This window comes from Trichogramma pretiosum, unplaced genomic scaffold (genome assembly GCF_000599845.2).
Source record: "Trichogramma pretiosum strain Unisexual culture from Peru unplaced genomic scaffold, Tpre_2.0 scaffold38, whole genome shotgun sequence".
In the NCBI taxonomy this organism is placed as follows: Eukaryota; Metazoa; Arthropoda; class Insecta; order Hymenoptera; family Trichogrammatidae; genus Trichogramma; species Trichogramma pretiosum.
The window spans coordinates 838,168-852,091 of record NW_019641677.1 but is presented as its reverse complement, the minus strand read 5'-3'; the positions used below and the strand labels follow the sequence as shown (position 1 = coordinate 852,091).

The 13,924-nt window shown below is 41.0% G+C and overlaps 1 non-coding gene across 1 annotated transcript; it reads left to right on the top strand.

The window, feature by feature from the left end:
* Positions 1-12,895: 12,895 nt before the first annotated feature.
* On the top strand, positions 12,896-13,014 carry LOC111694067. The gene has a single exon (XR_002763557.1). It is a non-coding gene; the product is annotated as a 5S ribosomal RNA (ribosomal RNA).
* Positions 13,015-13,924: the final 910 nt, after the last annotated feature.

The window sequence follows — 13,924 nt, the reverse complement described above, 5'->3', positions numbered from 1 at the left end:
CAGTTATCAGTCATATAAAATTATGAGCAAAATCTGAATTTCTAAAATACTAGAAAATATACATTTTCAAACGATTCATGTAATTTTTATCAAATACTATCCAAATTTTAAATAAATTATATTTTATGCAGCGAATTAATCAAAGGTTATAGTTAAATATGAGTAAATGTCAGTTATCAGTCATATAAAATTATGAGCAAAATCTGAATTTCTATCTGAATAGCTAGATATGATATGATTATAGATTTGATTTAAATAGATGTCGTGACAACACTTGGTAGCCAAAAAGCTCTGGGCACGCAAAGTGATATTTCGTACTGAAAGTCTGAATGCACATGTACGAAAGTATTATTGTAGTAATAGAAGATTAACCATTGACTAAGAATTTTTACATGGTTAATGGGTAAACAATATGCACACAATAAATCTTTGACGATTATTTCGATATTTTAATATTTTATTGAATTATCTTCGTAATTGTTGTAACTGTAGCTAATAATTGTAAGTACATCTTTGACGATTATTTTGATGTTTTAATACTTGTTATACTCGAATCGTAAAACTTTACAATGAATCGGTCACGTTGATATTGAAGTTCTGTTGTTGCTAATATAAAATCATGAAAATAATACAATACTTTGCCGGAATCCAAACTTATTTATAAGTTATTAAACATGTGATATTAACTATGCCCGATCGCGCATTGCGTTATAATGTTCTCATTAAAAAATCATTATTCATTACCTTAAATTTTTTTACTCAAACAGTTAACTGCAACTGTGACTAATTTCGTATTTGCACAATGTTCTTTCGGTTAAAGTTAGATAATGACTATCCATCAAAATAAGAGAACAAGCGGATTAAAAAAAAATATATTACAGTTATGATAAGGAAAAATAAAAATATAATACTTTGCCGGAATTCTAACTTATTTTTAAGTCATTGAATATATAACACGCTGACGCTGAGCGTGATTGATGCCTCGACACAACGCGTGCGTGATTAATCGATCGCTCGACCGCGCGGTGGCGGTGGCGGCAGTCGACTCTTGATTTTTCATTGTTTCGCGATGCGCGTAAAAATTAAAAATTCGTTCGACTCTTGCAAAGATGACGGGCGGAAATTTAGTCAATTATATTGTTGTCTATATATTTCTGTGCGAGCTGCTTCGAGGGAGAGATATAGTAAAATGCGCCGGGCGGGCACATCACGCGCGCCGAGCGTGCCTGTATATAGACGATAATTGCGGGCAACTATTATATTATACATAAACTCAAGTACACGTACTTCAGAAAAGAGAGAGAGAAGAGAGAAAGAGAAAGATCAAGGTTACCGGAAGATGTTTTTTGGTCTTTCAACGCGTATATATAATAAAGGCTGCTGATGCGGTGGCGGCGGCGGCGGCGACGAAGATGATGATGATGCTTTACAGCTCGCGCGCGACGAGTGAATCATCATCAGGCCATAACGTACAAGGTAATTATTTAGCAATATCAATTTTCGATGCCTTCGCGCAGTACAGATACAGTACAGTACAGATACGTACTGCTGCACACGCGTATATTATCCACATTTTATACACCGACCGACCAACCGAATTACCTTAATGAAAGACATCAATGTCGACGCGTACACACACAAGCGCAATGAACGCGATAATATTTACAAGAAAAACAAACAAAAATCAATGTATATTGTACATAACCCGGCCGAGTATACGAGCGGCAGACGATCATTGAATTTAAAAGCCAACGCGCGCGTATACGATGTATATAATACAGTTTATAATCGAGACTCTTGTCTCGTACGCGGACACGCATATACGAGCGCAGATTATACGGTCGATTAAGCTTCCGATATGGTCCGGGCGACGTGTGTCGTATACTCGTCGTCGTCGTCAAGTTTATATATACGCCTGCGGTATTATTTTTATAATATGCATTCGTACACGCGTACAGCGAGGCGTAATGCGAGTGCGTTAAAAAAAATCATGTATTTACTACTAATTGGGTATCGAAATGCGTTTTCGTGCGCAACACGCCCTCTCGCATCATATATATACGGAGGGACAAATCATATTTTACTCGCGGAATACAAATGCGAAATTACGCTTCGGAATATGTACTCCCCGCGCACATACGTGTAATGTACACGGCGATTATTAAAAGATTTGCCGCTCGTGTGTGCTGTGCTGTGCTACAGCAGCGTGGCTGCAATTAGCCATACTCGCGGCAGAAACTCGTTTTTCAAATATCAGCGCGCGCTTGCAGCTCTCGAATCGTTGATGATCTGTAGCGCAGCAGCAGCAGCAGCAACACAGATATTGCGCGATATTCGCTTTTATGCCTTTGTTAAGCTGGGCATTATACGCGCGTTATGGCGCACACGCATGTATGCGTGCGGAGGCAGAGCAACTTCGTAATCTCTCTCTCTTGCGAGCTGCGGGCATTTGGAAAACGACGACTCGCGTAATGGTATAATTTAGATTTTCGCTAAAGTTTGCTGAATTTGAAGATTTAAGTCTCGTGCGTGTGTGTATATAACATAACTTTCTCGGAGATTTTTGTACCCTACTACTGCTGCTGCTGCTGCTGCTACTACTGCTGTTGTGCCTACGCTCATGCCGGGCATTAAAATCGCTTTAATTGCGCGCGCCGAAACAATTTTCCATTGCGTCGACGACAAACGCAAGCTCCGATCTTAATTATAGCTTTTAACAAGAGTCCCAATCTAAAGTAGCGATCATCAATTTGTTGTTGTTGTTTTTTCCAACTTTAAATTATTTTTCCGTAATAAATTCTCGACGTCTTCGCCGAGTGCATATAAAGCAACTTTTCTATTACGCTACTATCTTCTCTACCGTCCGACCGAATGAGCGAATTAATCTCGGAAATTCACGCGTGATCCTTGAACGGTCTATATGCTGCAGCAGCAACACAGCGTGTTATTTCCTGAGAAGCAATTTCGCGTATGGGATGTGTGCGTGTGTGTCTTTTAATTATCGTCCTTCTCGCGTCCAATCGAGATGCAAAAAATCATCGAAAATTTGCAAGAATAACCGATCGATAACAAAGTCAACGGCGCACACGCGGCTACATTGAAGCGCGACAACGACGAAGATGATCGTCGCTCCGAAAGAAACCAGTTTTTTTCCACGGGCTGGTGGTTAGCTCCAGAAGCAGAAGCGATCCCACGCATATAAGCTATACACGATATACGAAGCATATAATTTTTTTTTTTTTTTCAATCAATCTGCACGCAGCGCCGAAATGTTTATAAATGCGTGTTTATTTCGAAGAAATCGGAAAGGATTATCGGCTGTTTATCATGTTTGTATACAATATGCGCTTCGAGACCCGCTAATATGTCTACCTCGTCGCTTTTGGACACGTAATATTTTCTATTGTATATTAGCTTTTAATATGATGATTGATTTTTACGCTGGTCAAATAAAAAGCTAACGAAGCGAAGCTCTTTGGGCAAAAAAGTGGGATAACCCAAGCTCTATAACTGCACGTAGCGTTGTCAACGAGACAGGTGCACAAATTTGTTATTTCGATGCAAAACTCCTCTTTTTCGCGCGAGCTGTGATTGGTTGCGGCGTTCTTGAATGCCAACGCGATCGAATACACGGAGCACAGCCTCCGTATCAATATTCGTAACCTTGAAAAATTTAACTTATGATACTAGCGAACGAAATCAAGAAGATATTAAAAGTCAATACGATCGCTTTCATAAAAAGATTTAATTAAATTACAGCCAATCCTCAGTTATAGGTAAAAGCAGCCTAAATTTACGAAAACTCCATTGCGTCACATACGATGTTTTAACCGTTATGCAACACGTACACATAACTCGTACTGTTTTCTTATTTTTATGGATTCGAGCATATTGTCACTCTCTATTAAAGATCTCAGTGTGAGCCGTAAACAGTCAGTACAAGCTACGTCGCCACGGCGAGAACAGGGAAAGATCGACTCGATTGTAGCTAGTGATTTCAAAGTAGAAAAAAAATAAATATCGTACGTGACCGTGTGTTGTGCGCATTATTTTGTGTAAGTGTGCGAAACAAAGTTCAAACGCCAGAAGCGATCCCGTAGCGATAGTTATTCCGACAGCTGATTTTTTTTGATTATTTTGAATTTAAAGTTGCGACAAATTTAGACTTTTTGATCTGAAACGAAATGTTATAGAGTCTTACATCAAAATTTGCCTAAACTATTTTATAACCTCTTCTCGGACTAACAACATGAACGTTCGAATTCAGTAATTTTTTTCTAATAACGTATTTACCGTTGGAATGATTTTCGCTGCGATGACACTGCTGGTGTCTATAGACCACAACAATGTTCACATCTAACGATAAAACTAATGTAAATATTCCAGAAGAAGGGGAAGGCCCACACGATTCTCACACCATGGACTGTTTCACGGATTGCTTCATACCGCGCTTCTTTATAAAACGCTCGAAGATAAAAAAAATGAAGAGATTACGATATAAGATCGATTGGAATTGCGAAGAGCAGCTGATCAAACTTTTGCCGGACCTTTGCAGCTTGATCTGCTATTGTAGGTTTGAACTTGATCTCCTGGACATTTTTCAGCCCCAAGAAATCGATCGACTTCTCCGGGTGGCCGCAGGGATGCGGAGATCTACCTGCGGTATTGATTCCATAGGAATGCGATTCATAGAATTAGTGATCGGCAGCGGCTACAGACACAAGCTCTTAAAGTTTTTGGAAAAAGAAAGGGAACAACTCAACAATGCATGGGATAATGCGATAATCAATGATAGTCATGGACGGAAATACGTAATCGCCCAGATTTGTGACATGCGCGATAATGATCTTTTCCAGATGGGTCTCGCGGACAGCCAGCTAGTCGAGAAGGTAAAAATGTACGATAGCGTCGATGAATTCCTCGAGTACAGTCGGAATCACAATTGCATCGATGGATGCACGGGTGGATCGAACAAGAAGGAATCGACACCTCATCATGAAATTTGCTCGAACGATGACACGACTACCGTAACAAAGGAGTTTTTCGGCAAAAAGGGCCGGCGACACACCTGGAGTGGGCCGTGGCCAATCTCCGGCTCGATGTAGTTGATTTACTCTTGGATAATGGATCAGCCGATTAGTCCAACTTCGTTTTTCCTAGCGAGCGTCACTTCTACGAGGTATGCGAAGATGCTCGTTCAGAATGTTGGTTTTATACTTTACTTATATTGAGATTAGTGACTTTCGTTCTGGCTGTCCTCGAGCGCCTCGAGAAAAGAGGATACAAATTAAACCTAAACGAGGCCCTGAACATCATGGAATTATTCGCCAAGTACGGATTGTTCACGAATACGAAGGGCGTCTTAGAATGTAGAAAACACGAAGAGGATGAAGATGATGAAGAGGATTTTTCTGACGCTGGGCACTGGATGCTTTGAGGCAGCTGGCTTCTCGCCAATTTTCACACGAGAACTGTGAAGTAATCGTCGACAAGCTGAAGAACGAAGATATGTATCGAATTTGTTTGGCGGCTGCGGGCTAAAGCAATGATAGTTTTGCAAATCTTTATAAATAAATTAAAAAAAAAATTGAATACATCAATTGCCTTAGATCTGAATTGTTTTGCGTTTTAATTTTATTTCAGTTTTATTTACAACATAACAAAAGAATTAAACGTTTTTATGGAAACATAAAAAAAGGATTAAACGTTTTAATTGTTCTTATTCTTCTACTTATTAATTTTAAAAATATAATACTACTTATATAATCTTTCAATTTTCAAATACATTTTGGATTTTTTGTGTGTCGCACTTCGTACGCATTAAAAAAAAAGGGGGGGAAACCCTCAAGTCGATGCTGCACCTGTTTTCACTCTGTACGCACGACGCACCATCGCATCCTCGAGGATATCTCGAATCGGGCGCGTCTCTGCAAATAAACAACGTCACAAGACTCGAGCAGTAGAAGCAGCAGCAGCAGCAGCAGCATCAGCTCGCGATTAAAAATGCCTAAGTAGTATAACATTTTTTGCTCCGACTGCCGCTGCTTTAATACACATTATAAACGCGCGTCTACGCAGCATGATAGTCGCTATAAATCAAAGTGCAACAGCAGCAGCAGCAGTAGTCCTGCCCGTCCGGAGTGGTAGATATATAAACACACACACAAATACATACGTAAGATCGTATATAGATGCATCCGGCACACAAAAAGGATCAGGAGGAAAAATTAAGGTGGAGTGTTACAGCGACGTATATACGAAAAGCAAAATTGAAACCAAAAAAAAACTACGAGAGGAAGAAAATCATTATCTCTTAGGCACGCGCTGCGCCGAGCTCGAAAAGACATCCTTGGACTTTTGCATATCACGAGTGTGCCATATAAAGCAACGCAGGCTCCGCTTGATGCAATTGCTACACTCATGCTCGTATATGGCTGCTGCTGCTGCTGCCAATCCACCGAAGATGCGTATTAAATTCTTCTTTAGCGATCTGCGACCGGTGGGTATATATACTACCACCACCACACCGCTATACATATAATAGACGGTCAACGCACTCCGATTACAGTGGCAGCAGCACCTCACGCCTATAGTGACTGCCTGCATAGCCGCCGCGAGAGAGAGAAAAGCGCACAAGAAAAGGCAAAAAAAAGGAGAAGAGAGAAGAAAAGAAGAAAACGCGATATATACCACGATACACACGCAGACACATACACACGTAGAGCGCGCGGCTTTAATTGCGCGGCAGAAGCAGCAATACAATCCTCCGTGCGTAAAGAAATATACACACACAGGCGCGAGCGCGGCAGAGAGTCTCGACTCCATCGTCTAGGCTTCTCTCTCTCTCTCTCTTGCGCACTGCAGGCAGAGAAACTCCCAAGAGTATAATTCCAAAGCGTAATTATAGACGCTCATCGTCAATGCTCGCACGCACTGGAGTCTCTCTCTCTCTCTCTCTAGGGCCTCTTCCTCGCGAGCAAAGAGAGAGAGAGAGAAAAGGGAAGAAGGAGCAAAAAAATAAATGCGTGTGTATATGTGTATTTATAAGGGCGATTTTCCCGACGCTCTGCAATAGCAGCAGCAGCAGCAGCAGCAGTAGAAACGAGTTGTAGGATATGTACAGGCTGCTGCTGCCTTGCTCGCGCGCGCGCGCTCACACACGCGATAAAATCAGCCGATCGTGTATAAACCTAGACTCGAGAGAGAGAGAGAGAACTACATCTTCGAAAGGGAAAAACTAGTGCGGCGGCGGCGAGGAAAAAAAACACAGATATAAACTCGTTCGGAAAGAGAAAAAGAGCGCCTACATCATTTTCAAAGTCAGGGTCGTCGCAGCTGTAGCAGCAGCACAGCAGCGCGTCGTCGTCGTCAATGTCCTTTACCGGTGGTGGCGCGTTCAGTAGGAGAGAGAGAGAGAGTGAAAAAAAAAAAAATAAATAAATAAGAAGAAGGCAATTTATTAAGAAGGCGAAGATGCGCGCATCGAGCTATATATACTACGCGCGGTAAAACGGAAGGGTGCAGTGTACGCTACGATGCACACGCTTACACTCTATGGCAGCAGCAGCAGCAGCAGCAATGCAGAAAGAGAGAGAGAGAGAGAGTGAGGTATGATGGATTTTTCCTTTTTGCCAATTATCATGACGAGCGTCAATGAAAAAGAGTATAGTAGACGATGGATATGTGCGTGTACACGTAAGGGAAGCTCCACTATATACTAGTTTTTCCACGGCGGCGGCGGCGGACGAGTTACTTTTTTGCTGCTGCTGCTGCTACTGCTTGCTGCTGCCGCTGTTGTTTTTGGTCTGTGCGTTTATAACGCGCTATGGGTTAGCCGAGGAATCTTACTTACCGCGCGCGCGCACTTAGGCTTTACGAGATTCTAATAAATAAGTAGCTTATAAAGACTTCGAGCTAAGTGATTCAGTGCTGCGCAGCCACGAGAGAGTGAGTTTTTGCGTTATATTCCAACATTGCGCGTCTCGTCGTCGTCGTTGGCTATGTGCAGCAGCTATGCTATAATAATACTCACTATGGGCAAAGGGGAAAAGACAAAAAAAAAGCAAGATGCGCCGAGGCGCAGGTGCGAATGCAGGGAATTTTTCCAACGAATGGATTTCTATTAGTAGCGATCGTTGTACACACACGCTTACTAGCTATATGATTCTCGTTTAAGGGTGTATACCTATTTATTTTTGCGCGATCGCGAGGAATTTCCCGCGCTTACCGATACACGAGTGTGTGTGTGTGTGTATTTTACAATTATTTATATCCTCGAATCGATGCTCATTCGAGTAGAAGAGAGAGAGATAGAAATGAGAAAATTAATCAACGACGCACGGATGTTATGATTAAAAAAAAAGTACATACGTAGAAACGAACGGTAGCAGCCGAGAGAATATCGAGTGCCACATAATAAGAATGATATCGCACGTGGCGCGCATTAATTTTCGTCTCATTAGTTACGCGAACGCGCGAAAATTGCCCCCTCTCTCTCTCTCTCTCTTTTTCTCTCGATATATAACGTGTATATAACATTCGATAGCACTTACGATACGCGCGCGTTCGATATGACGTAGGAATGCGTACTGTATTATATAGTAGGTACTTTTATAAACTCATCGTATACAAGGAAATCGTTCGAGAATATCTGTATAAAAACTCGTTTTGGAAAATGAACCATTTCTCGCGCGGCTCGTCTGCGCGCCTCTATTCCTTGATTCCAACCCTGTGCGCCCCGAGTGGAGATTACGACGCGTCCGGTACGCCTTTAAATCTATATTAATATAAAAGTAATATGTCGTTTTCATATCGTTAATGAGCATCTTCTTACCAGCAGCGGCTATGGTGTATGTATTAGAGTATGCGGGGCTCGAAACCTCTGCCAGACGACTCGGTGAGATAAGTCGGCGCGGTTATTTTATACTTTATACACACACGGGTGCGAGTATGTAACGCACGTGTATGTACGGAGTGTGTGAAGTAATGCACATCGCGGGCTGCATAAACACACACATGCACGCGGATGTTACGTAAAAATAAAAAGAAAAAAAAGGAAAAAAGGCAGCGGTATAAGTCGGTGCCTCGAGGAGCGCAGCGGAGCTGCGAGCTCGAATTTTCGACTGTAATATGCCGCGCCAGAAAGAGAGTGATATTTACCAATTGCGAGAGAGAAAGACACACACACACACACACATGCATTCGCACATATATGCTGTTTCCTCAGCGCTGTTATAATACCGAGAGAAAGAGAGAGAGAGAGACACTTCATTATATATACGCGCTCCGATCTATGCTCAAATTTATGCAACACGGATCGCACGTAGTAGTCTAGCTCGTGGAGATCTATCTGTCTCTCTGTCTCGACTTTTTCGTCTTCTCCTCCTGCAATACAAACAGCAATGAGTCAATTGTACATTATGCAGCAATAATTCGGTCAAAAGTGTCAATATTACGGATGCCACTTGTATCCGCGCACGAGTCTCTCCATTAGTCTCGCACGAGCTCGCGCTGACAATTTTTTTTTTTTCTCTCTCTCTCTCACTCGTACTTTTCGCGCGCGGATTACGCAATAATTATAACGTTTCTCGCGGATTACTTCGAAGAGAAGGCGCGCGCGTATATAACGCGAGAACGCATTAATACTCGGCACACCGATAAAATAACCGAGTGTGCGGCGATTTTTTTTTTTTTTTTCATTTCTTCGAATTTACTGTGTATATAGCTGCAATTTGGGGGGCAGACGCGTAACATGCGCGCGTCGCGTGCAAATTATTGTGACGCAAACACAATGCCGCGACCGCAACGAGTTTCCTCTTCCTCGATAAAAGCGCGTACATATACGTGTAACGATCGTCCGTATATCGAGAATCGATTGTACGTATATGTATGAGGGATATGTTTATTTTTTTTTTGTTCGCTCTTCGCATTACCACCCAAGGAGTCTCCGTGTACTAGAACTCGGATAGAAACAAACGAGCCAAAGCAATAAGCAAGTCCAATGTAATATGTACGTTCGATTGCGCCCGTCGATCTCGTCCTCTGCCCTGTGTGTGTGTGTGTGTATTATATTGTGTACGCGTGGATGTACTCGTATGTTACTCGTCGGGATAAATACACAAGACCGTATAAGATCGCGAGCCAACGACCCCGTCGAGGAAAAGAGAGAGAAAGAAAGAGAAGGAGAGAGACAGAGAAAAAAATCGTGTTTGTATGGTTTATACGGACTCGCGTCTTGGTCTATCGAAACAATACCTGGATGCGCAGCAGCAGCGGCAGAAGTCAAGGCGTATCATCATTTCTCCTGCGGTATGTGTTCTATCTGTGTGTATAGACGTATTATAATGTGCATTATACACACAGCAACAACCCCCGATCATCGAGAGCGAAATGATCGAGCCACTATAAATCGCGCAAGTTTTTCCACATCCCTCACGCATGGATACTTGTGAGTATGTGTACGACGATGAGAAAGAGAAAACAAGAGTGGGAGAGAGAGAGAAAATTGTCGATATATATATTACGCTATTTTATGCCGGGATATTTTGCATACCGATGCCGGTGATTTTCTCGAACTAGCGCTGAAAAATAACTGCCGAGGATCCTAAAGTACATACCCTCCTCATCCTCCTCCTAGACGTCCGCGAGGTTGAAATTTCATCGCGCCTGTGCACACGCACGCGCGCACGTCCATAAAAAAGTCTCTCCTCCTCGACGCGGGGGAGAGAAGACATTATAATAGCCCTGCGATTTGCGCGACTATGCACTTATACTTTCAGCCGCTAGCACACCTCCGGACGCTCTCGAGGTACACGCGTATATATATTATATGTACAAGGTACATCGCACTACACGAGCATTAGTAATTGCCGGACAGACACTTTTCGATGGCCGGTTGGTGTTTTGTAATGACGCGCGACGAGCTGCACAATGATGATAGCTTTTTCCTTCGAGCGTATCGTGGGCATATGAAATTAATTTTTGAACTTCGCGTTTCTGATCTGATCGTTGGCTGTAGAAAAATGAATCTGCATATGGTTCATGGTATGACCATAAAGCATCGCATAAACGTCCTTTGATAAAAAAAGAAAATCATTTTATTCATTGAGTTCCGAGGCTCATACGAATAAATGAAAAAGCTCGAGAAGGAAGAAGGCTTGTTTTCTGTTAAAATTATGTTAAAATTATGTTACAAATATTAAGTGCATTTTAAATGACCTGAAAATTACAATTTAAATGTCTTCAAAAAATTTAATCCTCTACCACTAGATGGCGAGTACCTTTATTTCAGTAATGCTGCAAGTGGCTAAATAAAAATTAGTGTATAAGTCAAAGTAATGTTTCCGTTGGCCTGAAATTAAATAAAACGTTGATAATTGCAACTAATGAAAATATGCACACAATTTTACTGGAGAATATTGTAATATAGGGTTTCGTTTCAAGTGAAATGAGTTATGAATTTTAAATTTATAGTTAATAGCAACATCCAATCGAAAGTCTCGCAAGGTATCTATGAGAAACTACTAATCGTCACTTTTTTCAAATAGGATACACGCACCGATTCGCACGAGGAGCGAGGATCGCGACACGAAATTTCAATTAAAAGTTCTAGATTGAATAATATTATTTAGCAGGGCGTCTTGCATGCAGCCTGCCGCGTTGATAATAAATCTCTGAAAATCCTAGCGTAACTGTTGTAATTTTTACTTTCTTCCAAACGTATTTTTTTTTAACAGAACCATAGGCGCTCGATAAACAAGTTTTCAGGTATGCAACGCTGTATATATGATGAATATTCATTGGTCTACGGCACATCGTGTCGGTATTGTACTTTGAATTTTGTACACGCACGATCTCGCCAATGTTATATGCAGCATATATAAAAGGGAATTTTTACCCGCGATGATGTTTCGCGCCTCGGCGCGATAATCGTTTGTTTACATAATCTCATTGTGTAGCATATTATTATCAAACGCCTCGTTTTATGTAAGCTCGGAAACCATTATGCGATATCAAAATCGAAGATATCAAAAAAGCACACAATTTAATGCGCTTTACATAACTTTCACATGAACGAGGAGAATGATACGTTCGAGGAAAAAAAAAATATTAGATAAAAAAACTTGACTTGCAGCAACTATGCACGTTACACCGCACAATGAGGCACGACGAATCGCTCTCAGAGGATCTCGGTGGTCTATCTGAGCCATGCAAAATAGGAAATCGAGATGGAATTTTGTAGTACCATCTGAGCGCGGTCTAATCGAACGTTTAACTTTTCCATCAAAGTCAGCTGTAAACTAACGATACACGTGTAGGAAGATGCCTCGATTTGCATGTTGTTTTACAGGCTGATCCGCGTCTCGAAATTAAACAGCATCGCTAGCAGGAATTAGCCGGTAACTAGTGTGTCGAAGATGGAGGAGGAGGTGGCGGCAGCGGAAAATTTGCTCGAGACAAGCCAATTTACTTCGTGTTTACTTTCGAGATCTTACGTAAATGAGAGCTTATAAGCACCCCTTGAGCGTCAATCAGTGATCTCTATGGATACACGACGCGAGGCTTTAAAAACAAATACCATTTATTTGCTGTAAAAGGATGGTAATACGTTAAGTAAATCGTTCACGTTTAACGCGTGACAGAAGTTTCATTGTAGCGAATTAAAACTCCCGTAATTTTGTTATGATTGAATGGCTTGCTTATTTCTCAGTATCGACTGTCAACAATAAAATTTCGATAGTACCGATGATTGTTTTATTTTTTCATAAAGAAGCTCGAAATTTTAATGACTTAAAAAATTAAGTACAAATTTGTCAAGTTATTAAACTTAATTTTTTGCCTTAATCGTAAGATAAAATTTGCTCTCAATTTGTTCGAGCTACGAAACATGCTTGTTGTCAACGTCCACATCACTTTGAAAACACCAGTTCTCGTCCGATCACTGAAGTTAAGCAAAGTTGAGCGCGGTTAGTACTTGGATGGGTGACCGCCTGGGAACCCCGCGTGACGTTGGTACTCAACTTTTTGCATTTATTTTATATTTATTTTTACATTTGAAGTTACTTTTGGCAATTTTTTAAATTTAATTTTCCTTCGACGCGAATTCTATCACTTTTTTTGAAGAAAATTAAAAAAAAATCCTAGGTAATCGAATATGAGAATTTTCTTTTAATTATGTCTAACTTTATGACAATTATATAATAATAATGAAAACTCCAAAGAGATAAACTTGTACTATTAATCTTGCTCTCATCTTACTGTTCATTTCGAATCTAATTGCAACCGCTAATCACGAGCCTGCACTGCTCTCAATGCAAAACTGCTAATGATTTTTTCGAGTGTGGATTTAACCAATTACTTTAGGCGACATTTCATACATAAGGAGCACTTATTAAAGAGAAGTTTATCTCGTTTACGATTGCATCACTCGCCAGATCTTTTGTGTGTTATGCATCGTTGCCTCACATTCTTCGCAAGTTTTGAGTTTTCTACGTAACACTTTTTTTTTTCGTCATTTGTCCGCTGCAGATAAATACACAAGTATTTTTGGCTAGCGCCTTACCATTAGATGCATTGCATGCATGTGTGCGAGCGTTAGCTATTGTTATTTTGAAATAGAGGCTAGAGTCGCGTGTATTTCTTAGATACTTAGATTAGAGATACTCTCTCTTCATGTGTGCATGCATCTGTATAAGTTTCGCGAAATAAACGTCAGTTTTATTATATCTGCAGTGCGAATTAATTGCTTATTAAATCCGCTGGTTATAGCTGCGGCTTTTTGTTTTGTGCCGTACCACGCATTGTATAAAATGAAAAATCTCCTCGAACATTTCACGCTTTTAGTTTACGTACGCGCGCGCACACACACGTAACTTTTGGCTACTTTAAGCAATGAGGTATAAATTGTGGGAAGAAAATTCGGCGC